The sequence below is a fragment of the Thalassophryne amazonica genome, chromosome 2 (genome assembly GCF_902500255.1).
Source record: "Thalassophryne amazonica chromosome 2, fThaAma1.1, whole genome shotgun sequence".
NCBI classification, from domain to species: Eukaryota; Metazoa; Chordata; class Actinopteri; order Batrachoidiformes; family Batrachoididae; genus Thalassophryne; species Thalassophryne amazonica.
This window is the reverse complement of record NC_047104.1, coordinates 98011116-98038732: the sequence shown is the minus strand read 5'-3', so window position 1 is coordinate 98038732 and position 27617 is coordinate 98011116. Positions and strand designations below refer to the sequence as shown.

Genomic DNA, 27617 nt, shown 5'->3' with positions numbered 1-27617 from the left:
GAGTTTCTGCAAGGAGCTGGGGGCCACCGTGAGTCTCTCGTCCGGGTACCACCCCCAGACCAACGGCCAGGCAGAGTGGGCCAACCAGGATTTGGAGCAGGCCCTGCGGTGTGTCACCTCCGCACATCCGGCGGCCTGGAGTCACCATCTGGCCTGGATCGAGTATGCCCACAACAGCCAAGTTTCGTCTGCTACCGGCCTCTCCCCTTTTGAGGTGTGTTTGGGGTACCAGCCCCCATTATTCCCGCTGGTGGAGGGAGAGGTCGGTGTGCCCTCGGTCCAGGCCCACCTTCGGAAATGTCGCCGGGTGTGGCGGACCGCCCGCTCTGCCCTGTTGAAGGCCCGGACGAGGGCCAAATCCCAAGCAGACCGCCGACGGTCCCCGGCCCCCACGTACCAGCCCGGGCAGGAGGTGTGGCTCTCAACGAAGGACATCCCCCTCTGTGTGGACTCCCCCAAGTTAAAAGACAGATACATCGGACCCTTCACAATCCTCAAAATCATCAACCCGGCCGCAGTGAAGCTCCAACTCCCAGCTTCACTGCGGATCCACCCGGTATTCCACGTGTCCCGTATCAAGCCACACCAAACCTCGCCCCTCTGTGCACCTGGACCTACGCCGCCTCCTGCCCGGCTCATCGACGGGGAGCCTGCTTGGACAGTCCGCAGGCTCCTGGACGTCCGTCGTAAGGGCCGGGGGTTCCAATATCTGGTGGACTGGGAGGGGTATGGACCTGAAGAACGCTCCTGGGTGAAGAGGAGCTTCATCCTGGACCCGGCCCTCCTGGCCGATTTCTACAAAAGACACCCGGACAAGCCAGGTCGGGCGCCAGGAGGCGCCCGTTGAGGGGGGGGTCCTGTTATGTGGGCCGCTGAAGAGGAGGTACTGCTGGCCCACTACCACCAGAGGGCGCCCTGCTTGGAGTGCGGGCTCCAAGCACGAGAGGGCGCCAGACCCAGAAGAAGTGACAGCTGTCATTCATCCCCTGCACCAGCTGTCACTCGTTCATCATCATCATCACCATCATAAAAGCCGGACTGCAACTCCACCTCCTCGCCGAGAAATGGACTACCGAGAGGTAATTTCTCTGCTGACTGACACATTGTGTAACCAACTGAACTTCTGTTGCAGCCGTTTTCCTGAAGTGTTGCCTTGTCTGGAGGATTGGCGTTTGGTGTGAGAGTGACGGCTTCACCTCGCACCCCATCCCAGATAAGTGGTAGATCAGGAGCTGCACGAGTGTGTGTGATTTGGAGGTGGAGGTGCTCCCTCCTAACTGTGTACAGACTGTAGACCACTGAGTGTACGGATTTACACTCATTCATCTTGTCTCTGCTTTTTGCCAGCAGTACCAGGGTCGACAGCCGAAGACAGAGGTCACCTGGGGATTCGGGACTTGGCGGCTCCGGTGTTCTTCAGACCGTTGGTGGTGGAGGCCGTGTGGGACGCGGCCTCTCTCTCGTCGGGGTCTTCTATCTTCGAGCCTGCCCACACGTCACCTGGTGTTAATTGACTTTGCAATTTCTGTGTATTTAGTTGTGTATTGTCACAACAGTAAATTGTTACCTTTTGGCTTACTCATTGTCCGTTCATTTGCGCCCCCTGTTGTGGGTCCGTGCTACGACACCTTCCCAACAAGCTGGGTATCATCTGCGTAACAATGAAAATTTAAGCAATGTCGTCTAATACTACTGCCTAAGGGAAGCATGTATAAAGTGAATAAAATTGGTCAATCAATCAATCAATTTTTTTATATAGCGCCAAATCACAACAAACAGTTGCCCCAAGGCACTTTATATTGTAAGGCAAGGCCATACAATAATTATGTAAAACCCCAACGGTCAAAACGACCCCCTGTGAGCAAGCACTTGGCTACAGTGGGAAGGAAAAACTCCCTTTTAACAGGAAGAAACCTCCAGCAGAACCAGGCTCAGGGAGGGGCAGTCTTCTGCTGGGACTGGTTGGGGCTGAGGGAGAGAACCAGGAAAAAGACATGCTGTGGAGGGGAGCAGAGATCGATCACTAATGATTAAATGCAGAGTGGTGCATACAGAGCAAAAAGAGAAAGAAACAGTGCATCATGGGAACCCCCCAGCAGTCTACGTCTATAGCAGCATAACTAAGGGATGGTTCAGGGTCACCTGATCCAGCCCTAACTATAAGCTTTAGCAAAAAGGAAAGTTTTAAGCCTAATCTTAAAAGTAGAGAGGGTGTCTGTCTCCCTGATCTGAATTGGGAGCTGGTTCCACAGGAGAGGAGCCTGAAAGCTGAAGGCTCTGCCTCCCATTCTACTCTTACAAACCCTAGGAACTACAAGTAAGCCTGCAGTCTGAGAGCGAAGCGCTCTATTGGGGTGATATGGTACTACGAGGTCCCTAAGATAAGATGGGACCTGATTATTCAAAACCTTATAAGTAAGAAGAAGAATTTTAAATTCTATTCTAGAATTAACAGGAAGCCAATGAAGAGAGGCCAATATGGGTGAGATATGCTCTCTCCTTCTAGTCCCCGTCAGTACTCTAGCTGCAGCATTTTGAATTAACTGAAGGCTTTTTAGGGAACTTTTAGGACAACCTGATAATAATGAATTACAATAGTCCAGCCTAGAGGAAATAAATGCATGAATTAGTTTTTCAGCATCACTCTGAGACAAGACCTTTCTGATTTTAGAGATATTGCGTAAATGCAAAAAAGCAGTCCTACATATTTGTTTAATATGTGCTTTGAATGACATATCCTGATCAAAAATGACTCCAAGATTTCTCACAGTATTACTAGAGGTCAGGGTAATGCCATCCAGAGTAAGGATCTGGTTAGACACCATGTTTCTAAGATTTGTGGGGACAAGTACAATAACTTCAGTTTTATCTGAGTTTAAAAGCAGGAAATTAGAGGTCATCCATGTCTTTATGTCTGTAAGACAATCCTGCAGTTTAGCTAATTGGTGTGTGTCCTCTGGCTTCATGGATAGATAAAGCTGGGTATCATCTGCGTAACAATGAAAATTTAAGCAATACCGTCTAATAATACTGCCTAAGGGAAGCATGGATAAAGTGAATAAAATTGGTCCTAGCACAGAACCTTGTGGAACTCCATAATTAACTTTAGTCTGTGAAGAAGATTCCCCATTTACATGAACAAATTGTAATCTATTAGACAAATATGATTCAAACCACCGCAGCGCAGTGCCTTTAATACCTATGGCATGCTCTAATCTCTGTAATAAAATTTTATGGTCAACAGTATCAAAAGCAGCACTGAGGTCCAACAGAACAAGCACAGAGACGAGTCCACTGTCCGAGGCCATAAGAAGATAATTTGTAACCTTCACTAATGCTGTTTCTGTACTATGATGAATTCTAAAACCTGACTGAAACTCTTCAAATAGACCATTCCTCTGCAGATGATCAGTTAGCTGTTTTACAACTACCCTTTCAAGAATTTTTGAGAGAAAAGGAAGGTTGGAGATTGGCCTATAATTAGCTAAGATAGCTGGATCAAGTGATGGCTTTTTAAGTAATGGTTTAATTACTGCCACCTTAAAAGCCTGTGGTACATAGCCAACTAATAAAGATAGATTGATCATATTTAAGATTGAAGCATTAAATAATGGTAGGGCTTCCTTGAGCAGCCTGGTAGGAATGGGGTCTAATAGACATGTTGATGGTTTGGATGAAGTAACTAATGAAAATAACTCAGACAGAACAATTGGAGAGAAAGAGTCTAACCAAATACCGGCATCACTGAAAGCAGCCAAAGATAACGATACGTCTTTGGGATGGTTCTGAGTAATTTTTTCTCTAATAGTTAAAATTTTATTAGCAAAGAAAGTCATGAAGTCATTACTAGTTAAAGTTAAAGGGATACTCGGCTCAATAGAGCTCTGACTCTTTGTCAGCCTGGCTACAGTGCTGAAAAGAAACCTGGGGTTGTTCTTATTTTCTTCAATTAGTGATGAGTAGTAAGATGTCCTAGCTTTACGGAGGGCTTTTTTATAGAGCAACAGACTCTTTTTCCAGGCTAAGTGAAGATCTTCTAAATTAGGGAGACGCCATTTCCTCTCCAACTTACAGGTTATCTGCTTTAAGCTGCGAGTTTGTGAGTTATACCACGGAGTCAGGCACTTCTGATTTAAAGCTCTCTTTTTCAGAGGATCTACAGCATCCAAAGTTGTCTTCAATGAGGATGTAAAACTATTGACGAGATACTCTATCTCACTTACAGAGTTTAGGTAGCTACTCTGCACTGTGTTGGTATATGGCATTAGAGAACATAAAGAAGGAATCATCTCCTTAAACCTAGTTACAGCACTTTCTGAAAGACTTCTAGTGTAATGAAACTTATTCCCCACTGCTGGGTAGTCCATCAGAGTAAATATAAATGTTATTAAGAAATGATCAGACAGAAGGGAGTTTTCAGGGAATACTTTTAAGTCTTCAATTTCCATACCATAAGTCAGAACAAGATCTAAGATATGATTAAAGTGGTGGGTGGACTCATTTACATTTTGAGCAAAGCCAATTGAGTCTAATAATAGATTAAATGCAGTGTTGAGGCTGTCATTCTCAGCATCTGTGTGGATGTTAAAATCGCCCACTATAATTATCTTATCTGAGCTAAGCACTAAGTCAGACAAAAGGTCTGAAAATTCACAGAGAAACTCACAGTAACGACCAGGTGGATGATAGATAATAACAAATAAAACTGGTTTTTGGGACTTCCAATTTGGATGGACAAGACTAAGAGTCAAGCTTTCAAATGAATTAAAGCTCTGTCTGGGTTTTTGATTAATTAATAAGCTGGAATGGAAGATTGCTGCTAATCCTTCGCCTCGGCCCGTGCTACGAGCATTCTGGCAGTTAGTGTGACTCGGGGGTGCTGACTCATGTAAACTAACATATTCATCTTGCTGTAACCAGGTTTCTGTAAGGCAGAATAAATCAATATGTTGATCAATTATTATATCATTTACTAACAGGGACTTAGAAGAGAGAGACCTAATGTTTAATAGACCACATTTAACTGTTTTAGTCTGTGGTGCAGTTGAAGGTGCTATATTATTTTTTCTTTTTGAATTTTTATGCTTAAATAGATTTTTGCTGGTTATTGGTGGTCTGGGAGCAGGCACCGTCTCTACGGGGACGGGGTAATGAGGGGATGGCAGGGGGAGAGAAGCTGCAGAGAGGTGTGTAAGACTACAACTCTGCTTCCTGGTCCCAACCCTGGAAGACAATTGACTATGGTTGCTGGTGTCACTAACTTCACATTTCTCAAAACAGAGTCGCCAATAACCAGAGTTTGATCCTCGGCAGGTGTGTCGTCGAGTGGGGAAAAACGGTTAGAAATGTGAACGGGTTGGCGGTGTACACAGGGCTTCTGTTTAGGACTACGCTTCCTCCTCACAGTCACCCAGTCGGCCTGCTTTCCCGGCTGCTCGGGATCTGCCAGAGGGAAACTAACGGTGGCTAAGCTACCTTGGTCCACACCAACTACAGGGGCCTGGCTAGCTGTAGAATTTTCCACGGTGCGGAGCCGAGTCTCCAATTCGCCCAGCCTGGCCTCCAAAGCTACGAATAAGCTACACTTATTACAAGTACCATTACTACTAAAGGAGGCCGAGGAATAACTAAACATTTCACACCCAGAGCAGAAAAGTGCGGGAGAGACAGGAGAAGCCGCCATGCTAAACCGGCTAAGAGCTAGTAGCTGCGCTAAGCTAGCGGATTCCTAAAAACACACAAAGTGAATAATGTGTAAATAATTTAGAGGTGATTCAGCAGAGGGAGTGCTTTAGTTAAGGCACGTGAAGATTACACTGTGAAACAAATCGTTATCTAGGTAACTAGATCAATCTAACTGCGCAGATTAAACAGCTAACAGATACAGCAAAACACCGCTGTGCTCCGGAACAGGAAGTGATACCTTACCGCAGCGAGAGCCAACCACCAGTAGAGGCAAGCAAGAGACAAAAACCCACTTGTGAGCCTGAAATGATCACTCAGCCGTGTGTGTGTGTTTGTGTGTGTGTGTGTATAACGCTGCATGGGCCACTAAGCGTGCACGCGGGGGCACTGGACAGCTTCACTCAAAGTTTGCTGGAAGTTGGCCATGCTGTCCCCTGTGTCAGATGGAGCCTTTCCAGGGAACTTTCTTTTTTCTTGTTTGCCCACTTCAGGAGCACAATGCAACTCTGGACACTGTGATGGTCATTTTTTTCTTTTGGGTGAGAGGATTTTAACTGCAGGAGGCTGTCCTGGCTTCACATCCACATGCGCACTGTGAAACACTCCTGGACCGTTGTTGGAGGTGAGATTCATGTTTCTTAATGGTATAACGGCCTGGTACAAGTTCCACGTCATATCTCCCACAGAGTTAAAGGTGATCATTTATTACAGCATGAGATCCATGCAGCTCCGAGGCTGACGCATGCAATGATGCGTTACTGCACACGACAGAGACATGCAGCTGCCTGTGTTATATGCAGGTATGATGGAGACAATAGTTCACATTATTTATGTAGATGATTTGCCGCTCCCCCTGCTGGAATGGCATGTGAGTCCAGAATGTAATTATCAAGGTCCATTGTTCAGTGTTGTTAGCTATCTGTCGTTTCTCCAAAAATATTAGTCCTATCAATGGTCTGTTTTGGCAGCATTCATCCTCCCAAAATACATAAGCATACCAAACAGCAAATGTCAGCTCTCCCCAGTTTGTCCATGATCAAAGTTATAGGCATGCACACACGCGCGTGCACGCACACGCACACGCACACAGAGCTTTTTGTCTTTTCTGCATTCTGCCACAGCAAAGATGGTGGCGGAACACATCAAATGCACTACACTTCTCACTCATGGTGAGGGCAACATGACACTTAGCTCAGTCATGGTAATGGCAACATGACACTTAACTAAACTGACTAAACCAATTAAACTACAAAAACAATAAATCAATAACTAACAATACTGTTAAACTAACCTGAATCACAATAACAATATTTAAAATCCCAATACCCAGAACTCCCATGGTGCACTGCAGCACAACACCCATTGTTCACTATTGTTTGCTAATACTGCTAATTTCTTAAAAAATATTCATCCTATCAACTTTCCAATTTAGCAGCGTTCATCATTGACCAAAAAACAAACATTCCAAATGGAAAACATCAGGTCTCCCCAGTTTCTTGATTTCCATGATCAAAGCCATACACACACACACACACACACACACACACACACACACACACACACACACACACACACACACACACATACGCTCCTCTTTCCATGACAAAAACTCCTGTAACAGTGGAATGTGCCGAAAAAGTGGTATGTCCACCTCTTCTGCCATTTCTGTAGTAGTCAGACTACGTCCCGGATCAACACAATGTTCAGTTTGGAAATGATCTGGTCGTTTCAGCCTGTCGATCGCCGCTCGGAGCGTGGCGCGCCCTCCGCCATTGTGCGCCGTCTTCAAACCGGTTGTAACACTCCTGTGTGATCCCCATAGAATCGTCCCTGAAAGCCGTCTGAATCTTCCGAATGGTTTCCACCTGGCTGTCTCTCACAGTTTCTGGAAAAATTTGACAGCTCTCTTCAGGTCATTGACCAGGTCCTCCTGTGTAGTTCTGAGCTTTCTCAGAATCATCCTTACCCCACAAAGTGAGATCTTGCATGGAGTCCCAGACCGAGGGAGATTGACAGTCATCTTGTGTTTCTTCTACTTTCTAATAAATAATCATAACAGTTGTTGTCTTCTACCAAGCTGCTTGCCTGTTGTCCTGTAGTCCATCCCAGCCATGTGCAGGTCTACAGTTTTGTCCCTAGTGTCCTTAGACAGCTCTTTGGTCTTGGCTATGGTGGACAGGTTGGAGTGTGATTGATTGAGTGTTTGAACAGGTGTCTTTTATACAGGTAACAAATTCAAACAGGTGTAATTAATACAGGTAAAGAGTGCAGAATAAGAGGGCTTCTTAAAGAAAAATTAACAGGTCTGTGTGAGCCAAAATTCTTGCTGGTTGGGAGGGGTTCAAATATTTATTTGCAGCAGTAACATACAAATAAATTATTAAAAATCATACATTGTGATTTCCGGATTTTTTCTTTTAGATTATGTCTCTCACAGTGGACATGCACCTAAGATGAAAATTTCAGACCCCTCCATGATTTCTAAGTGGGAGAACTTGCAAAATCCAACAAGGGGGGAGGACCAGTGCTCACTCAAAGTCTACTCACAGGCTGTCTATCGTGTGGTCAGAAATGGAACTGATGCAGCTCACTGGACATGTTTTGCTGTGGATGTGATACAGTTATAGATGTGGACATAGTGTTGACACTTTATTTATTTATTTATTTATGTCACATCTGATGGATCTGATGGAAGCTGAAAATGCAGCTTAAATTTATTATTCATCACTGGGTTTTCTCGTGGCTGTTACCTTGAAAAAATATTCAAAGGCCATATTCTTTTAATTAACTTGCATCATTAGGATGTTTATATCACAAGAAAAAAAGTTTGACAACTGACTACTTTCAATTTTCTTCAGCCTTTTGATCATCAATTTTAAAAGTTGCAATCAGTCATTAACCACACACAAGATACACAGTATGTATATAATGAAACAAATAATAAATATTAATCCCGAACCTATCCAACATTACACATGAATGTGTTAATTAAATGCAAATGAATCTCTCAAGAAGCCTCATGAACTGGAAGACATGAATATGAAACAAGTTTAACTGACTTAGAAAGCATGCAAGTTGTATACATACAATGTAAATTATTAAATGTATTTTTAAAAATAAAATCAAAAATCATCTTTAATCTGTCTTAAATGATCATGTCCAATCATGATAATTTATGAAGCTTTACTCAATCAATCATAACTCAGTTATAGTCACACATTCATTTTCTGTACCTGTTTACTCCAATCAAGGGTCATGGAGGTGCTGGAATCTGTCCAAACAGTCACAGGGAATGACGCAGGGTACACCCTGGACAGGACGGGCCACATATAGACAAACAAACACATTCACACCGACAGCCAATTTAGTAACCAGTTAGTAATCAGTAATCAATTCATCTAATCTGCATGTCTTTGGAAGTGGAAGGAAGCTGGAGCACTCTGAAGGAATGGGAAGCGAACCCACAACCATCTTGTTGTGAGGCAACAGCGCAAACCACCAAACCACCGTTCCACCATAGCCATACGAGGTCTGGCCATAAAGTATCGTACCTTTTTATTTTTTTTTTAAACTATATGGATTTGATTCATATGTTTTCACGTCAGACAAGCTTGAAACCTTTCCACGAGTTTTTCCACGCCTGTCGGTGACGTCATTCGCCTGTGAGCATGCCTTGTGGAAGGAGTGGTCCCACCCCGTCGTCGGATTTTCATTGTCTGGAAATGGCGGAATGATTTGGGTTTTTTTTCCATCAGAATTTTTTCAGAAACTGTTAGAGACTGGCAGCTGGAAACCATTCGAAAAATTTATCTGGCTTTCGGTGAAAATTTTACGGGCTTCACAGAGAATAAGGTCTGTTAGTACAGCTTTAAGGACCCCTTTAAGGACGCTCAGCACGCCACGCTCCGAGTTGCGACGACGCGGCACAAGCCACCGGACCATTTCTAAGCTGATGGCTCTGTGGATACGAGACCGTCGTGTGCTCTTTCTCTGGTTATCACAAGAGCTGGACATCAGCCATTTTCTGGCAGATTTCACTTTTAACAAGAGATTTTGTCATGGAAAGCCGCGCGGAGGCTTCGCGCGTCACGACCGATTCACTTTAGAAGCGAGACAAAGGAACACCTCCGTTTCGGCATGTCAGAGGACAAGTTTGGACATGTCCAGCTCTCCACAATTTCACTGATACTTACTGGACTGGTAAGCATTGAAAGCCGAGATAGACATGTATACGAGGTCTGTCCAAAAAGTATCAGACCTTTTTATTTTTTTCAAAAACCATATGGATTTGAATCATGTGTGCTTGCATGAGCCAACCTTGAACCTTCATGCGCATGCATGATTTTTTTCATGCCCGTCAGTTGCATCATTCGCCTGTGAGCAGGCTTTGTGTGAGCACTGGTCCTCCCCTCTCGTTGGATTTTCATTGCGAGGTGGAACGATTTGGAGCTTTGCTGCATCAAATTTTTCCAGAAACTGTGAGAGACAGCCAGGTGGAAACTATTCGGAAGATTCAGACGGCTTTCGGTGACGATCCTATGGGCATCACACAGATTAAGGAGTGTTACAACTGGTTTAACGACGGCGCACAATGGCGGAGGGTGTGCCGCGCTCCGAGCGGCCATCGACAGGCTGAAACGCCAGATCATTTCCAAAGTGAACGCTGTGTTGATCCGGGACGTCGTCTGACTACCAGAGAAATTGCAGAAGACGTGGACATCAGCACTTTTTCGGCACATTCCACTGTTACAGGAGATTTTGTAATGAAAGACGTGCGGAAGTTGGAAGTCTCACAGGACCTGTTGTGACATGTCTAGCTCTTACACAATTCCTCGGATACTCACTCGACTGAAAAGCCACCGAAAGCCGTTTGAATCTTCCGAATGGTTTCCACCTGGCTGTCTCTCACAGTTTCTGGAAAAATTTGATTTAGCGCTGCTCCAATCGTTCAGACATTTTGCTTGCAATGAAAATCCAACAAGGGGGGAGGACCAGTGCTCACTCAAAGTCTACTCACAGGCGAATGACGCAACCGACAGACGTGAAAAAACTCACGCATGCACACGAAGGTTCAAGGTTGGCTCATGCAAGCACACGTGATTCAAATCCATAAGGTTTTTGAAAAAAATAAAAAGGTCTGATACTTTTTGGACAGACCTCGTATATTTAACAAATACTCTGGGTCACCACAGCAAATCCGAGGTGGATCTGCATGTTGATTTGGCACAAGTTTTATGCCGGATGCCCTTCCTGACACAACTCCACATTACATGAAGAAATGTGGCAGGGGTGGGATTTGAACCGGGAAACTTTCACACTGAAACCAAGTGCACTAACCACTCAGTCACCACCCCTGCCATAATAGCCACATATTTAATTACTAAATTACATAAAGAATAATATAAAATAACATTGAATATTACAAAGTGATATGTATTATTTAAGAGAAAGACAAGTTCAAGTACATTATAACAGCTTAGTAAATTGGACATTTACTAACGTGTTAACGACCAGTCATTATGTAATGGTAAATGCTACTATTGATCATAACCAGTAAATAGAACTAATATCATGTTAAAGTGCGTATATATATATATATATATAGTGAGGAAAATATGTATTTGAACACCCTGTGATTTTGCAAGTTCTCCCACTTAGAAATTATGGAGGGGTCTGAAATTTTCATCTTAGGTGCATGTCCACTGTGAGAGACATAATCTAAAAGAAAAAATCCGGAAATCACAATGTATGATTTTTAATAATTTATTTGTATGTTACTGCTGCAAATAAATATTTGAACCCCTCCCAACCAGCAAGAATTTTGGCTCACACAGACCTGTTAATTTTTCTTTAAGAAGCCCTCTTATTCTGCACTCTTTACCTGTATTAATTACACCTGTTTGAATTTGTTACCTGTATAAAAGACACCTGTTCAAACACTCAATCAATCACACTCCAACCTGTCCACCATAGCCAAGACCAAAGAGCTGTCTAAGGACACTAGGGACAAAACTGTAGACCTGCACATGGCTGGGATGGACTACAGGACAACAGGCAAGCAGCTTGGTAGAAGACAACAACTGTTATGATTATTTATTAGAAAGTAGAAGAAACACAAGATGACTGTCAATCTCCCTCGGTCTGGGACTCCATGCAAGATCTCACTTTGTGGGGTAAGGATGATTCTGAGAAAGCTCAGAACTACACAGGAGGACCTGGTCAATGACCTGAAGAGAGCTGGGACCACAATCACAAAGATTACATTAGTAACACATGATGCTGTCATGGTTTAAAATCCTGCAGGGCAGCAAGGTCCTCCTGCTCAAGCCAGCACATGTCCAGGCCTGTTTGAAGTTCACCAGTGACGATCTGCATGATCCAGAAGAGGCATGGGAGAAGGTCATGTGGTCAGATGAGACCAGAATAGAGCTTTATGGAATCAACTCCACGTACCATGTTTAGAGGATGAGAACAACCCCAAGAAAACCATCCCAACCGTGAAGCATGGGGGTGGAAACATCATACTCTGGGGGTGCTCTTCTGCAAAGGGGACAGGATGACTGCACTGTACTGAAGGGAGGATGGATGGGGTCATGTATTGCGAGATTTTGGCAGACAACCTCCTTCCCTCAGTAAGAGCATTGAAGATGGGTCATGGCTGGGTCTTCCAGCATGACAATGACCCCAAACACACAGCCAGGGCAACTAAGGAGGGGCTCCGTAAGAAGCATTTCAAGGTCCTGGAGTGGCCTGGCCAGTCTCCAGACCTGAACTCAATAGAAAATCTTTGGAGGGAGCTGAAACTCCAAACCTGAAAGATCTAGAGAAGATGTGTATGGAGGAGTGGACCAAAATCCCTGTTGCAGTGTGTGCAAACCTGGTGAAAAACTACAGGAAACGTTTGGCCTCTGTAATTGCAAACAAAGGCTACTGTACAAAATATTAACATTGATTTTCACAGGTGTTCAAATACTTATTTTCAGCAGTAACATGCAAATAAATTATTTTCAAAATCATACATTGTGATTTCTGGATTATTATTATTTATTTTTTTTAGATTATGTCTCTCACAGTGGACATGCACCTAAGATAAAAATTTCAGACCCCTCCATGATTTCTAAGTGGGAGAACATGCAAAATCAGAGGGTGTTCAAATTCTTATTTTCCTCACTGTATATATATTTCCATCGACTTTCACATAAATGATGTCAGCAGCTCTTTGTCTGGCACTTTCGGGATTAACCTTCTCTTTCCGCAGGTTGGATGCCTCTTTTATCTTTTAGCTGTTCTTTTTCTTTACCAGTTTTGAATGACATGAGCTCTTCATTCTTTTGTTTTTCTTTGGCTGTTCTTCTTCCTTTTCTTCAGCTGATATTTTTCTCCTGTTAGCACCTTGTAAACCTTCCTCTAATTTTCCTATTAGTGTACATTTCCTTGTCATTTTAAAAGTGTAAAATGAAGTAAAAACATTATTTTGAAGCACATGTAACATGTAATGCATTGGTTAAAAAAATCATATAAAATGGAAGGAGCTTTTGGAATTGGAAGAAAAATAAATTATTTCAAAATGGACGCCCATTTTTATACTGGAACACCCTTTAAAGGAAATCATAATTCTTCCTAATAATAGGACTTAGTAATGGGCGATAGAAACAATATTTGACATAAACAATACAAATTTGGAATAGTGTAGATGGGAGGCTAAGAAGGATAGATAATTGTGCATTTTTGAAAATCCCAGGATTACTACAGAGAAGGCCGGGGGCACCTGTGTGTTGGATCATGTTCAGGGAACCACAACACATGGTCATAGTGCTACAGCTGATGTTCTCTCACAATAGAAGAAGTCCACCTCATCTGAATCCCTCTATGAAACTATTCATTTAACACAAAGTCATTCAACTGCGACACAAAGATTCCCTGGAGAAACCTGGAAAGACATCCAGGCATTGCCGTAAGTCACAATAAGAACAGAATCACTGCGACCATGAAGAGTTGGACCTTCATTGTCCAGCAAAGATATTGGCAGCATTAAACACCTCTGTCCAATGATTTCATAATTCAAAAAGGTTTTCCTAGACGTCTCTTAACCTAATGGGCTGAGCTCCCACAGACACGATTCACTGCCAAGGTAAGTGACACTGTCAGCGCACACACACACACACACACACACACACACACACACACACACACACACACACACACACACACACACACACACACACACACACACACACACACACACACCAGTAGGTACAGTATGTATGTTCAACACCACAGTGATTTTGAAATTAAACAGTCAAGATGTGCTCGTAGTGTAGCCATTCAGCTTTACTTCAGTGGGCTCAACAAAATAAAATAGTTTAAAGTCATTTACAGAGCCCATAAGAAATTGGACAAAGTAAACATAAGAATTACTGTTCTTCCAAATTATCACTTTTACAGACAGTTTTCTTTAGGCAAATCAGGAGATGGATACATGAATGTTTCCAAGTTACTGAGTATGGCCTGGCCTTTATTTATATGAATCATTAAGAGATGTGAAAAGGGTGGTGCCCAGCAGTTAACTGTGCCTGCTTCCAGCACAGAAGGTTCCTGGTTCAAGGCCACCCCTACCCATTCTCCATGTAATGTGGGGTTGCATCAGGAAGGACAGAAAATGTGTGCCAAATCAAGAAGCTGCTTGACCTCTGATCTGCTGTGGTGACCCTGAGTGAAACCAGGGAGAAACTGAGATTTACTTATTAAGAAATGCTGGAGAAGGCTGTTCTCAAAAACTGAAGGAGACGAATGAGGGAAGCCATGTGTGTGCTGGACACACACATAAAATAATTCAATCAATCATTTGTTTTGTGACCCAGTTGAATGGCGTTTGAGCGCTCCACACTGCAAATCCTGCACATGTCCACCTGACATATTTGGCGGGGTACATATTTCACTTGACACCCAAGAATTAATTGTTCATTCATTCAATTTATTGAACACTGTGATTGATGTAAAGGGTCGGAATTTGCAGTTAGATCTTTGCTGCGAACTGAAAAAAGTAATTTATGTAAATTCTCAGCTATATCCATTTTTGATACTTTGGGTGGGCACAGGATAAACTGCACAACATGGATTGTTATGTTGTACCAATTTGAATCCAGATCAACCACTTTAATCATATCTTAGATCTTGTTCTGACTTATGGTATGGAAATTGAAGACTTAACAGTATTCCCTGAAAACTCCCTTCTGTCTGATCATTTCTTAACATTTACATGTACTCTGATGGACTACCCAGCAGTGGGGAATAAGTTTCATTACACTAAAAGTCTTTCAGAAAGCGCTGTAACTAGGTTTAAGGATATGATTCCTTCTTTATGTTCTCTAATGCCATATACCAACACAGTGCAGAGTAGCTACCTACCCACCCAGAAACCAAATGTTCTTTGAATGTTCATTGAACGTTTGCATGAGAACGTTTGCAAACGTGGCATGAACACTGCATGAACATCATATGAACAAAGAATGAGGACAGGTAATGTTTGCATGCGAACATTCAATGAACATTATACAAACGTTCACAAGTGTTCACAAACACCAAATGAACAGTTGCAGCAGAACATTAAATGAACATTTGTAGAGTGTTCGCATGCGAACATTACCTGTCCTCATTCTTTGTTCATATGTTCATGCAATGTTCTTGCTCAATTACCTACAATTTTTGTGATTGTTCCTATTGAGAACTAACAAAAAAAAAAAAAGTAAAACAAACTTTATAAATGTTTTAAAATTCAATAGGTTTTATTTCAATAGTGACTTGCAATGTGGAATTATATTGTGGAACATATAAAATAAGTAATGGACAAACTTTTGAAATCACTTAATTGATAAAGGAATTCATCTTTACAGAATTAAACATCATTGCTCAAAAAGCACATAAAATGAAAAATTTTCAACGTTACAAAACATTTCTTAAGCGGTAAACCACAAACGCTACTCCAAAAAAATGTTCAGATATAAGAATAACTCTTCTAGAATTAATAATGAAACCTTAAAAAAAATAATAATAATAATTCATCTATTTATCTACATACAACCAATAATACACATTTTCGGAGCAAAAATAAATTCAACTTAAACATAAATCACCACTTGAAACAAAAACTACAACAATCTTTTAGACATCTACATACAATTAATAAAAGTCACACTTAAGAGCAAAACTGTGGACAGTTTTAACACAAACATTACTATCAATAAATTCCCTGAGAAAATTCCTATGGAAGTTTTTAATCGCAGATTTGAAGACTCAGGTTGACATTAGTCAGATTAGTCAGTTAGCGAAACTGAACAGTTTAACACAAACATATTACAATCAATAAATTTCCTGAGGAAATTCACGATGAAAAAAATATACAAAAATAATACAAAATTATTAATTTAAATTAGTGTTTAATCCCCAAATAAAAAGGTTCTCTGGAGGTAAAATTAAATTTTTATCAAAAATATTCCATGTACAATGCAAATTAAGTAATGCTACTAATCTGACCATAAGCTTTGATATTATAGAACATAAACCCTGATATCATATAAAATACCCTCAGCCGTATGTGCCATGGTTCATGGTTGGGTGAAGCCATTTACCGGCAAACAACAGTGTTTACTCTTTTCAAATCATAATGACAACACAAACTACTCAAATTAACCTGATCAAAAGATTACATACCCCTCTTCTTAATACCATGTACTGCCTGTCTTTTGTGGTGGTTGTGGATGAGGCTCTCTGAGGGTAAAGCTGCCACTGAATGGTTTGGACTTTATTTACATCAATTATGAAGAATACAAACAATATGGCACTCTATGGTAAATCTGCATGAACAGTTCTGAAAAACTGAGTGAGTGTGCAAGAAGAAGAGTGAGGAAAGCCATCAAGACACCCAGACAACCCAGAAGTTATAGGCTTACGTGGCTGTGATTGGAGAAATTATGCACAGTTCAAGCTTTGCATTTTGTATCACCAGTTATCCATCTTCATGATGAAGTTGTATAGAGGAGGATTTTCTTAAAAAAGAAGACCTGAACCTTTAGCTACAAATTGCCAGAAGATACACCTGAGATGCCTGGATTTGATCTGTTTTGGTGAAAGAAAATCCTTCTGTGCTCTACCCCACTATGAAGCTAAGATTAGTGATGCAAAATGCAAAGCTTGCACTGTGCACAATTTCTCCAGTCACAGCCACGTAAGCCTATTAACTTCTCCTAAGTTGTCTGGGTGTCTTGGTGGCTCCTTGTAAATCACTGCAGAGGTGTTATCAGGTTGTGAAAACAGTGTTTTCAAAGTGTTTTTCAGTAGCTTTTACATAATATATGATAGACATGTTACATTTACACAGAAATGAAGCTGTTTTGAAGTGGATTCTGCCATGTTGGATTCGCAGCCAGAGACCAGACGTCACGGTGCCTCTCTACTGTGACTCCCCCCCCCCCCCAAAAAAAAACAGATTTGCAAGATTGTTAGTTCTTCAAACCTGTAATCTGGGTCAGGAAAAAGTTCAGGATGGTCCCGTCTATACTTCTTTGATTCTGCTCGGACAGGACATCTTCGGATTATGGCACAATTGTAGAAATAATGGTAGTACTGTCCATTGATGTGATTTTTATTGCAGTTGCCATGACAACTCTAAATTTGTGGCACGTCCCTGGCAATTGACAGTTCCTGACTTGTCCTGGCTGCCAAAGATAAACAGGAGCCGTAGCGTTCAAGCCGCCCCTGACAATGACTGTTACTGTATACTTCCCTTGTTCCATTCCAGGGGTGTATGCAGTTAAGGTATTGATTAGGGCATTCCTCTGGTGCCTGGTTCCCTCGTCCTCACCATCAAGTCTGTCATTAGTACTCTTGAGCTGCAAGTTGAAAATTTCCTTTGTTAGTCATAAGCAATTATATACATTTTTCTGTTCAGATATTGTATAATTTGAGCTACATGGTCATAACTGGTATTCAACTCAGCACCTTATTGGACAGGCCCTATATTTTTAACAAGCTGTTTATATTGCTTCCAGAATTTTCTCAATTTAGTTATCAATTAGGTATACCACACAGGTGAAAGCAGATCAGACAAAAATGATTAATCCTCTGTACCCACTGTTATTTGTGTAAAGGACTTTTCACACCACATGCTTTGGAAGCATCAGAGGCGCCACAAATCGGTCTAAAAAGTATTTTCAATGAAACGCGTTGCTTTTTAGAGGCGCCTGAAGCGTCACGTCAAAAGCCGAGCTAAACCATCGCTTCTGCCGGGAGTGTGCACATTCCTGCTTGTCAACAGGCTGACGTGGTAAAAGTTCAACCCAATCCAACTTTTGCCGCTCTGAACTGTGACAAAGCTTCACACTGTCCAAAAGAAACAATGTGTCGGGTCCAAACATGGAAGACTAGCGGCAGAAACCACTGATGCCTACAAAACAGGAAGGTGTCACAGGACTGCTCATTTATACAGAGCAGTTTTCTGAAGAAAAATCCTTGCAAATGTTTTTTTTAAACCTCAAAATTAATTTGACTGCTGTATTAAAGCTTTTTCGTGGTTCATCGACACACATACAACATGGCGATCACTCAGCTTTCCTCTGGAGAAAGAAAAAAAAAAAAAAAAAAAAAAAAACATCTGAGCAAAAGTCTCCGTCCCCTTGCCACACGGAACGCGTCAGGGGTGTGGGAGGCGTTGACGCGACGCGTTGCCTGATGCGTATAAAGCATGCAATGTGAAAGGCTTTAGTTACCGTATTTCCATAAATACAGCATGTTTCATAATATACTGTGTAAAAAATGAAACAGCAAAACTTTATTAAGGTGATGAGGATCTAACAAACAGAAAACACATTAACTCACTTCTTTGAGTGACTTTACTGGAAGGCCCATTACTTCCAGGCACTGCTTGGAATTGGTTCAAGCCCACACTTCTCGTTTAGCTGGCCATTCTTCGGATGATCATCTTAGCAGCGTCCACATTGTTCTCTCTCCTGGTATGTCTGGGAACCGACACTTTCAGGGACAGTCCAAGGATGCAGTGCACCAACTCTGTCATTTAGCTGTTTGATACTGTGAATGATGTCATTCTGCTTCTCCTGGAACACAAAATGTATATAGATCCATATGTTACAACCTTAATACAGAAGTTCTCACTTTACATTAAATCCTATGCTTCACAAAGGATTAAACCAATGCTGTTGACCTCTCATCTTCAGCACGGACAAATCTGTGAATGAACTGAGTGAGGAAAGTAAGTAGGTAAGTAAGTCCCTTCGGCTGCTCCCTTGTTTGCACTCGGGGTCGCCACAGCAAATCTGAGGTGGATCTGCATGTTGAATTGGCACAGGTTTTACGCCGGATGCCCTTCCTGATGCAACTCCACATTACATGGAGAAATGTGGCAGGGGTGGGATTTGAGCCCGGAACCTTTTGCACTGAAACCAAGCGCATTAACCACTTGGCCACCACTCAGTGATGAAGTGAGCCATGGAGGAAAAAAACAACAACAACAACAAAAAAAAAAAAAAACTTGAAAGATCTTGGCAAGGCCCTGATGGTTGGTCAGGTGGTTGTCCCCCAGAAAAATGTGAAATCTCAAATGCATTCTGGTTAGTGCTGTAGGTATCAATTATTTTAGCAGTCAAGTATTCTATCGTTTATTCTGGCGATTAATCGAGTAATCGGATAAAAAGTACTTTTGCGTTTTAAACAACATCAATGGGCTGTCTATAAAAAATGACAATGTCACTGTCATTTTGCTGAAATGGCGATGGGATGTAGCCTTCTATTTTGTTTTGTCCAATTTGTAAAAATTAACCAAGTTTTTTTTTTTTTTAATAAAGGTTGATGGACTGGGTCCCTGCGAGATTTTTTTATCCCTCTTTCTCTTCAGCAGATGCATTTCAGCTGGAGGTTGAACATGCAGCATCGCAGTCAGTTTTTTATTATTTAAGTTACCGTGTTCGTGAAGTGTTGTGTGTTGCCCAAAAACGCATCATTAAAAAGTGAAACACTCAGTGTGAGTCTGAGGTAAACACAGAAGAAAGAGTGGACTTCTGCTGTTTGTCAATGTAGCCGGGGACAGAGCTGTGACTCGCCCGGTCTGAGAGCTCCTCACGCTGGGCAGAGAGAGACAGCAGCTGGCCACCGGGTCAATAGTCCATCCCCACGTAGAGCAGAAAAATAGACAAACACACTGCTTCGCTTTAAATGCACAGTAAGTCTATTTCAGATGATCAGTATGGACCATCTTTCTCTTAAAAGGCTTTATTTTACTCTATGTGTCACGTTGGAAAGCGGTAGCTATCGTTGCTAATTTGATTAGCTGTTATGCTCCCCTTTCGTTTTTTTTCTGCGGATGTTGCAGCGCCACACACAGGCCTGACATATGTGCTACAACATTAAACGAAGCTTCGAGGCACAGAATTTGCCTCAAACATTTTTTGTAATCGAATTATTCAAGTTACTCGACTCATCGTTTCAGCCCTAATTCTGGTGCTTTCTCAGGTCTATTTACCCACCAAAAGAATCTCAAAAAAAATTTTTTTTTTTGGACAGATCACTTTTCCCACACCAGATAAGGTGGTAAACCTCAGTAGTATAGCATACAAGTCCTCCTGTTTCAAGTGTATGGTACCATAGACAGTATGCACACACTATGCAAATGAAACATTATGCAAGGAACATAGAAACTGAGTTTTTATAAAAGGAATTCTGTAACTTTATATCAGCAATAAATAAACATGTCAATTAAGTAACAAGACCTGTAAATTATTTCTTTAAATAAGGAAAGTTAGTATATACAACTTCATTACTGGCAGATTTTACTGTATTTTCAAATTATATCCCAAATAGAACAGAATATTTCTTGCCAGAAATTTTGAATATTTTGCTTGCTGAATGTGAATTTTTAGAATCTTCTGGCACAAGACACTGAACAATCTTATTTAACCATTATAGTACAAACCTCGGGATAAAGATCGGGCTGATGTGAATCAACTGCAGGCACACGCTCAACCGACTGGTCAGATGGAGGATTCAGTGATTTAACAACTCTTAAGGCAGCAGGCATGGTTACTGTGGTGGGGAACAAACAATGATCGAAAATATTATCAAACTTATCTTTATAAAGTCTCTTTCTGGGCACTGACATTACTTAAACTTAAAGACAAAGTATATATATATTAGTCATGGTCATAAAAAGTTATGTATATTTTAAATTTAGCATTTATTTAAGCAAATTAGTCCCTTTGAGATCGAGACCTCTTTTATAAGTGAGACCTGGACAATTATAAAGTTTCCAATTCACCCAACCTGCATGTCCTTGGAAGTGAGACACACCTTATTGACACCTTTAGGCTTCTGGCTTAATATCAGAATAAATTAAAACATGGACAAAATATGAATTAGGCCTGTGCCTCTCTGTGGCTAACGTTAGCTCCGTGCTAGTCAAAAATGTGCTGGTTTGGTTCTCATTAGTCCATGTCTGGCATAATCAAGCTTCAAGCAAGTTCTGTCTTTTCTGTCTAAAATGGGTTTGTGCTCACATCAGGTTCCATTACCTCGTGATGACTGTAGGAAGGCCTCGCCATTTGAAGCTAGCTGCTAACTCGTGGTTGTGTTGGTTTTCTGTGATCCAGTCGATGATCATCCAGCGTTAGTCTCCTCTTCTGCTCTCAGTGGTCTCTTAATCGTAGTATAGAGACTGAACAGGCAAATTAACGTCTTAAACATAAACTTTTATTTGCCAAAACAGAACGGAGAGCATGCAGCACTGTTAGTTAGCCAAGTCGTGTTCTTCTTCTTTGTTAAACAGCGGGTTTTAACCCAACTCGGTGCACCACTGCCACCAACTGTTTGGTGGAGAGCACTACAAGCTTTTTTTTTTTTTTTTTTTTTTTTTTACCAGAATGAGAATGTTGCATTTTACATTCAGAAATGATTGTATCCAGGTGTTATAATGTGTACAATGTACATGTTTTACCCTGGATAATTATAATATCATGCCTCACTGAAAACATGAATTGAGCAGCTGAAATTAAAGGAATCAGAAAGGAAGAAATATGTTATGGTAATAATTCCCACCAAACACTGTTAGACTGTGACATGTGTGACTATTCATCTCATGTTCAGCATGTTTGTTTAAAAACATGTCTGATAATGTTTGAACTGCAAGTTGTGAAGTGACCAGTAAAAAATGTTATTTGTCTATGAGCTGTTTTATTTAAATGTCAATGTTTCCTGCTCATGCATGTTGAAAACATTATGTTGTAAATCAATTTTAATACCTTTAATGTATTTTTCCTTATTTCCAAAAATGCTAAAGATATTATGCTTTTAGAAAATATGGCAAAATGTATGTAACTCAGGTCTGTCGGACTTCTGGATAATAAGCTGCCATTGCAATCTGTTTCCATAAAAAAACATATTTCAGTAGCTGACAATCACAGTCTGTAGTGATGTAAATTTTTTATTGCAAAAATAATATTCCAATTAACAGAGTGCATGTTTATGCAAGTTGCCCCAAGACATGTTTCTGAGTTAGCTCTGTCAGTTTATCACAGTAATCTTGAAATTATACGAGGGTAGGCTGAAAAGTTCTAAGGCTCACTATAATGCAGTTAATGCATTACTCCTTCATGGGGAGCCTTAGAACTTTTCAGCCTACTCTCGTATATTCAGTAGGTCTGAATAAATCATAAATCGACATATTATTGGTTACCATGAGTGTTGAAATCATTTCCTATTGTTCATTCTACCTATGTTTGCACACATAATTTAAATGGAGTCCAACATTAACTTTCTGTAGGCAGTAAATGATATTTAATGTTTTCCTGTAATATGAAATTTTACAAAATAATTGTAATAATTAAATAATAATTTAATTTATACTTTTATTTAGAGGCAAGCTTTACACATACAACATGAACATTATGTGAATGTTCGCAAACACACTGAACATTAAGCATACATTCTATAAACATTTGATTGATTTTTGCAAATGTTTGCTTACATGTTTGTCTAATGTTTGCTTTCATGCAAACATTAGACAAACATCACAAACATTATATGAACATTTGCAAACTTGCTGAACAGTAAATGAACATTCTATGAACGTTCACTTGATGTTCGCAAATTTTCGCTTCCATGCAAACATTAGACAAACATCACGAACATTACATGAACGTTTGCAAACTTGCTGAACAGTAAACAAACATTATATGAACATTTGTTTGATGTTTGCAAATGTTCGCTTCCGGGTGGGTAAACTCTGTAAGTGAGATAGAGTATCTCGTCAATAGTTTTATATCCTCATTGAAGACAACTTTGGATGCTGTAGCTCCTCTGAAAAAGAGAGCTTTAAATCAGAAGTGCCTGACTCCGTGGTATAACTCACAAACTCGCAGCTTAAAGCAGATAACCCGTAAGTTGGAGAGGAAATGGCGTCTCACTAATTTAGAAGATCTTCACTTAGCCTGGAAAAAGAGTCTGTTGCTCTATAAAAAAGCCCTCCGTAAAGCTAGGACATCTTACTACTCATCACTAATTGAAGAAAATAAGAACAACCCCAGGTTTCTTTTCAGCACTGTAGCCAGGCTGACAAAGAGTCAGAGCTCTATTGAGCCGAGTATTCCTTTAACTTTAACTAGTAATGACTTCATGACTTTCTTTGCTAATAAAATTTTAACTATTAGAGAAAAAATTACTCATAACCATCCCAAAGACGTATCGTTATCTTTGGCTGCTTTCAGTGATGCCGGTATTTGGTTAGACTCTTTCTCTCCAATTGTTCTGTCTGAGTTATTTTCATTAGTTACTTCATCCAAACCATCAACATGTCTATTAGACCCCATTCCTACCAGGCTGCTCAAGGAAGCCCTACCATTATTTAATGCTTCGATCTTAAATATGATCAATCTATCTTTATTAGTTGGCTATGTACCACAGGCTTTTAAGGTGGCAGTAATTAAACCATTACTTAAAAAGCCATCACTTGACCCAGCTATCTTAGCTAATTATAGGCCAATCTCCAACCTTCCTTTTCTCTCAAAAATTCTTGAAAGGGTAGTTGTAAAACAGCTAATTGATCATCTGCAGAGGAATGGTCTATTTGAAGAGTTTCAGTCAGGTTTTAGAATTCATCATAGTACAGAAACAGCATTAGTGAAGGTTACAAATGATCTTCTTATGGCCTCAGACAGTGGACTCATCTCTGTGCTTGTTCTGTTAGACCTCAGTGCTGCTTTTGATACTGTTGACCATAAAATTTTATTACAGAGATTAGAGCATGCCATAGGTATTAAAGGCACTGCGCTGTGGTGGTTTGAATCATATTTATCTAATAGATTACAATTTGTTCATGTAAATGGGGAATCTTCTTCACAGACTAAGGTTAATTATGGAGTTCCACAAGGTTCTGTGCTAGGACCAATTTTATTCACTTTATACATGCTTCCCTTAGGCAGTAGTATTAGATGGCATTGCTTAAATTTTCATTGTTACGCAGATGATACCCAGCTTTATCTATCCATGAAGCCAGAGGACACACACCAATTAGCTAAACTGCAGGATTGTCTTACAGACATAAAGACATGGATGACCTCTAATTTCCTGCTTTTAAACTCAGATAAAACTGAAGTTATTGTACTTGGCCCCACAAATCTTAGAAACATGGTGTCTAACCAGATCCTTACTCTGGATGGCATTACCCTGACCTCTAGTAATACTGTGAGAAATCTTGGAGTCATTTTTGATCAGGATATGTCATTCAATGCGCATATTAAACAAATATGTAGGACTGCTTTTTTGCATTTACGCAATATCTCTAAAATTAGAAAGGTCTTGTCTCAGAGTGATGCTGAAAAACTAATTCATGCATTTATTTCCTCTAGGCTGGACTACTGTAATTCATTATTATCAGGTTGTCCTAAAAGTTCCCTGAAAAGCCTTCAGTTAATTCAAAATGCTGCAGCTAGAGTACTAATGGGGACTAGAAGGAGAGAGCATATCTCACCCATATTGGCCTCTCTTCATTGGCTTCCTGTTAATTCTAGAATAGAATTTAAAATTCTTCTTCTTACTTATAAGGTTTTGAATAATCAGGTCCCATCTTATCTTAGGGACCTCATAGTACCATATCACCCCAATAGAGCGCTTCGCTCTCAGACTGCAGGCTTACTTGTAGTTCCTAGGGTTTGTAAGAGTAGAATGGGAGGCAGAGCCTTCAGCTTTCAGGCTCCACTCCTGTGGAACCAGCTCCCAATTCAGATCAGGGAGACAGACACCCTCTCTAATTTAAAGATTAGGCTTAAAACTTTCCTTTTTGCTAAAGCTTATAGTTAGGGCTGGATCAGGTGACCCTGAACCATCCCTTAGTTATGCTGCTATAGACTTAGACTGCTGGGGGGTTCCCATGATGCACTGAGTGTTTCTTTCTCTTTTTGCTCTGTATGCACCACTCTGCATTTAATCATTAGTGATTGATTTCTGCTCCCCTCCACAGCATGTCTTTTTCCTGGTTCTTTCCCTCAGCCCCAACCAGTCCCAGCAGAAGACTGCCCCTCCCTGAGCCTGGTTCTGCTGGAGGTTTCTTCCTGTTAAAAGGGAGTTTTTCCTTCCCACTGTCGCCAAGTGCTTGCTCACAGGGGGTCGTTTTGACCGTTGGGGTTTTTACGTAATTATTGTATGGCCTTGCCTTACAATATAAAGCGCCTTGGGGCAACTGTTTGTTGTGATTTGGGGCTATATAAATAAAATTGATTGATTGATTGATTGATTAGAAATACTAAAACTATAAAAATTGTATAAAATGCTGGACCTTAGTTGAGGTAAATACACAGTAAATTTTGCAGTGTTAAAATGTTCACATACAAAAACTGTTGAATCAGTATTAACACATTTAGGCCCAATCCCAATACTTGCTCTTTCCCCTGCCTTTTGCTGCAGTTTGCACATCTGCACATTCGCTTCACTGAAAGGAAAGAGAAACATGGTCAGGCGAAGGGATAACATTGTGATTGGGCCAAAATTTACACAATGACAAAGTTGTTTTGAGATGATTTTGAATGGCACCACAGGCACTCACTGCAGAATTAATTTACCACTGCAAAATTTATTTTTAACCAAAAAAATTACTACTGTGATTTAAATAGCCACAAATAGCAAAGGTGTAAATCTGGTTTTTAGTAAGAATTGCATCCAGTGTTGACCACTGGTCAAAATTTTGACATGCTAATCCAGCAACTGCTCAAGAGGCAAAAAGTGACCTCTATGGTAAAGAAACTGGGCCGAAGTTGTGAACACGTAGTTTGATCCCATTCAGTGGACGTTATGAGCAGAGAAACTTTAGAGGCAAGTGAGTTGGGGAAGCATCTAGAGAGAAAACCTCAGTAAACTCCAACAGAGGAAACAGGCTTAGTGGTTTAAGGATAGATCTTATTCCCTTGCCACAGTTAATTTTCAAATCTCCAACATCCTATGGCTGTCTGTTTTTCGTCTCCTTCTTCTTCTTTTCAGTTTTTTCTGCTTTCATTCTTTTCTTTTAAAATGAAACTGGAGCCGGGGCGGTGATAGTGATAGATGGCTCAGCGCTCTAACACTTTATCCAATCCGGCGCAGATTTCATCCAATAAAGAATCACTTGTGCACTCTCAAACTAAATGGAAGTCAGGCAGCGGAGAGAAAGGGGCTGCCGTGTGTTCCTGAGCTGCGAAAATCAAATTTTCTTAAAGCTGCCGCAGCACTGGCTGGCGGAAAAGGCAGCAACAGCCATGACTGGCCAGAGCCACAACGTCTGCACACACAATTTAATCCATCACAGAGTGCCTGACACCATATCAATCAACCTTTCAGCAGCATGTCCCCCCTTTACAAAACAGAAAAAAATACTATATTTCTATTCAATCACATATAATGGAAGGAGGCCTTCAGCCAACTGACCAATGAGCAAAATCAGACTTTTCATTTGTTCTCTAGAAATCTGTGTCCCTTGAACACACCACATTGTGCACCGAATGAGCGGCAATACTCATGGAAAATATTTTTGTGCTTCAAAGTTTTGAAATAAACCTGCTAATTACTGAAAAGCTTAATATTCTCAGGTTACAGACTCATTAGTTGTGTTTTGGAGTGACAGCAATGTCAAAGAATCAAATCACCGATCCTTCCCACCCGCCACCTCTCCACCTTGGCCCCTCCCATCACCGTCCTTTGTTCCGGGAACATGGTCCCTCTTACCCCCTCTGTATCCCACAGGCTGTGGCTCCAGTGGCCTATGATTTATAATTCATAGGGGCCGCTTTTATACGGGACCTTAGTCTACCTGATACCCCGCCACTGGGCCTGTCCTGGGACGGTGGAAGGGGGGCTCTTCATTACGCCTGGCACCGGAGCACTAACCTGACACCTGCCTCTTTGAAGACTGTTTGTGTAGTCGAACTGTATGTAAATTGGAAGTCAAAGTCTTCTCTTGTTTTCCAAGTCAACAGAGTTGGATGTGTTCTTTATTGATCTCCCTTACAAAGAAGACAGCTCTCCTCTTGCCACAAAAGCAAACATCAGTGCCATGCTTTCCTGATTGAAAACTGAACTTTTCTTTTTCCCACTTAAGCCGTGCCTTTTTCATGAACGTGTGACGGTGCTTTTTCTTCCTCCAGGACCTGTCAAGCTCATGTCTCACAGTACACACATTACTTCCTCCCCAGTTTGCACTCTGCTCTGACCTCCTTGCATACGAGAGAGGTCTCTAATCCAGGCTCTGCACTGTACACTCTGCTCTTGGCCTAGGGCTCTGCTTGGCCTCCATGCTCCAGTGGCTCCCTAAACCCTGGTGAGGCTCCAAAAGGCCAAACACTGTACTTGTTGTGGATGCCCCACCACCCACCAGTGTCTCCGGTACGGCAATGGAAGAGAGGGTGGGT

At 41.2% G+C, this 27617-nt stretch overlaps 1 long non-coding RNA gene across 1 annotated transcript; it reads right to left on the bottom strand.

The window, feature by feature from the left end:
- Positions 1 to 18738: 18738 nt before the first annotated feature.
- Positions 18739 to 21325, bottom strand: LOC117502645. Its single transcript, XR_004558373.1, has 3 exons — positions 21261 to 21325; positions 20666 to 20775; positions 18739 to 18794 (listed from the first exon to the last, which is right to left on the bottom strand). It is a non-coding gene; the product is annotated as an uncharacterized LOC117502645 (long non-coding RNA).
- Positions 21326 to 27617: the final 6292 nt, after the last annotated feature.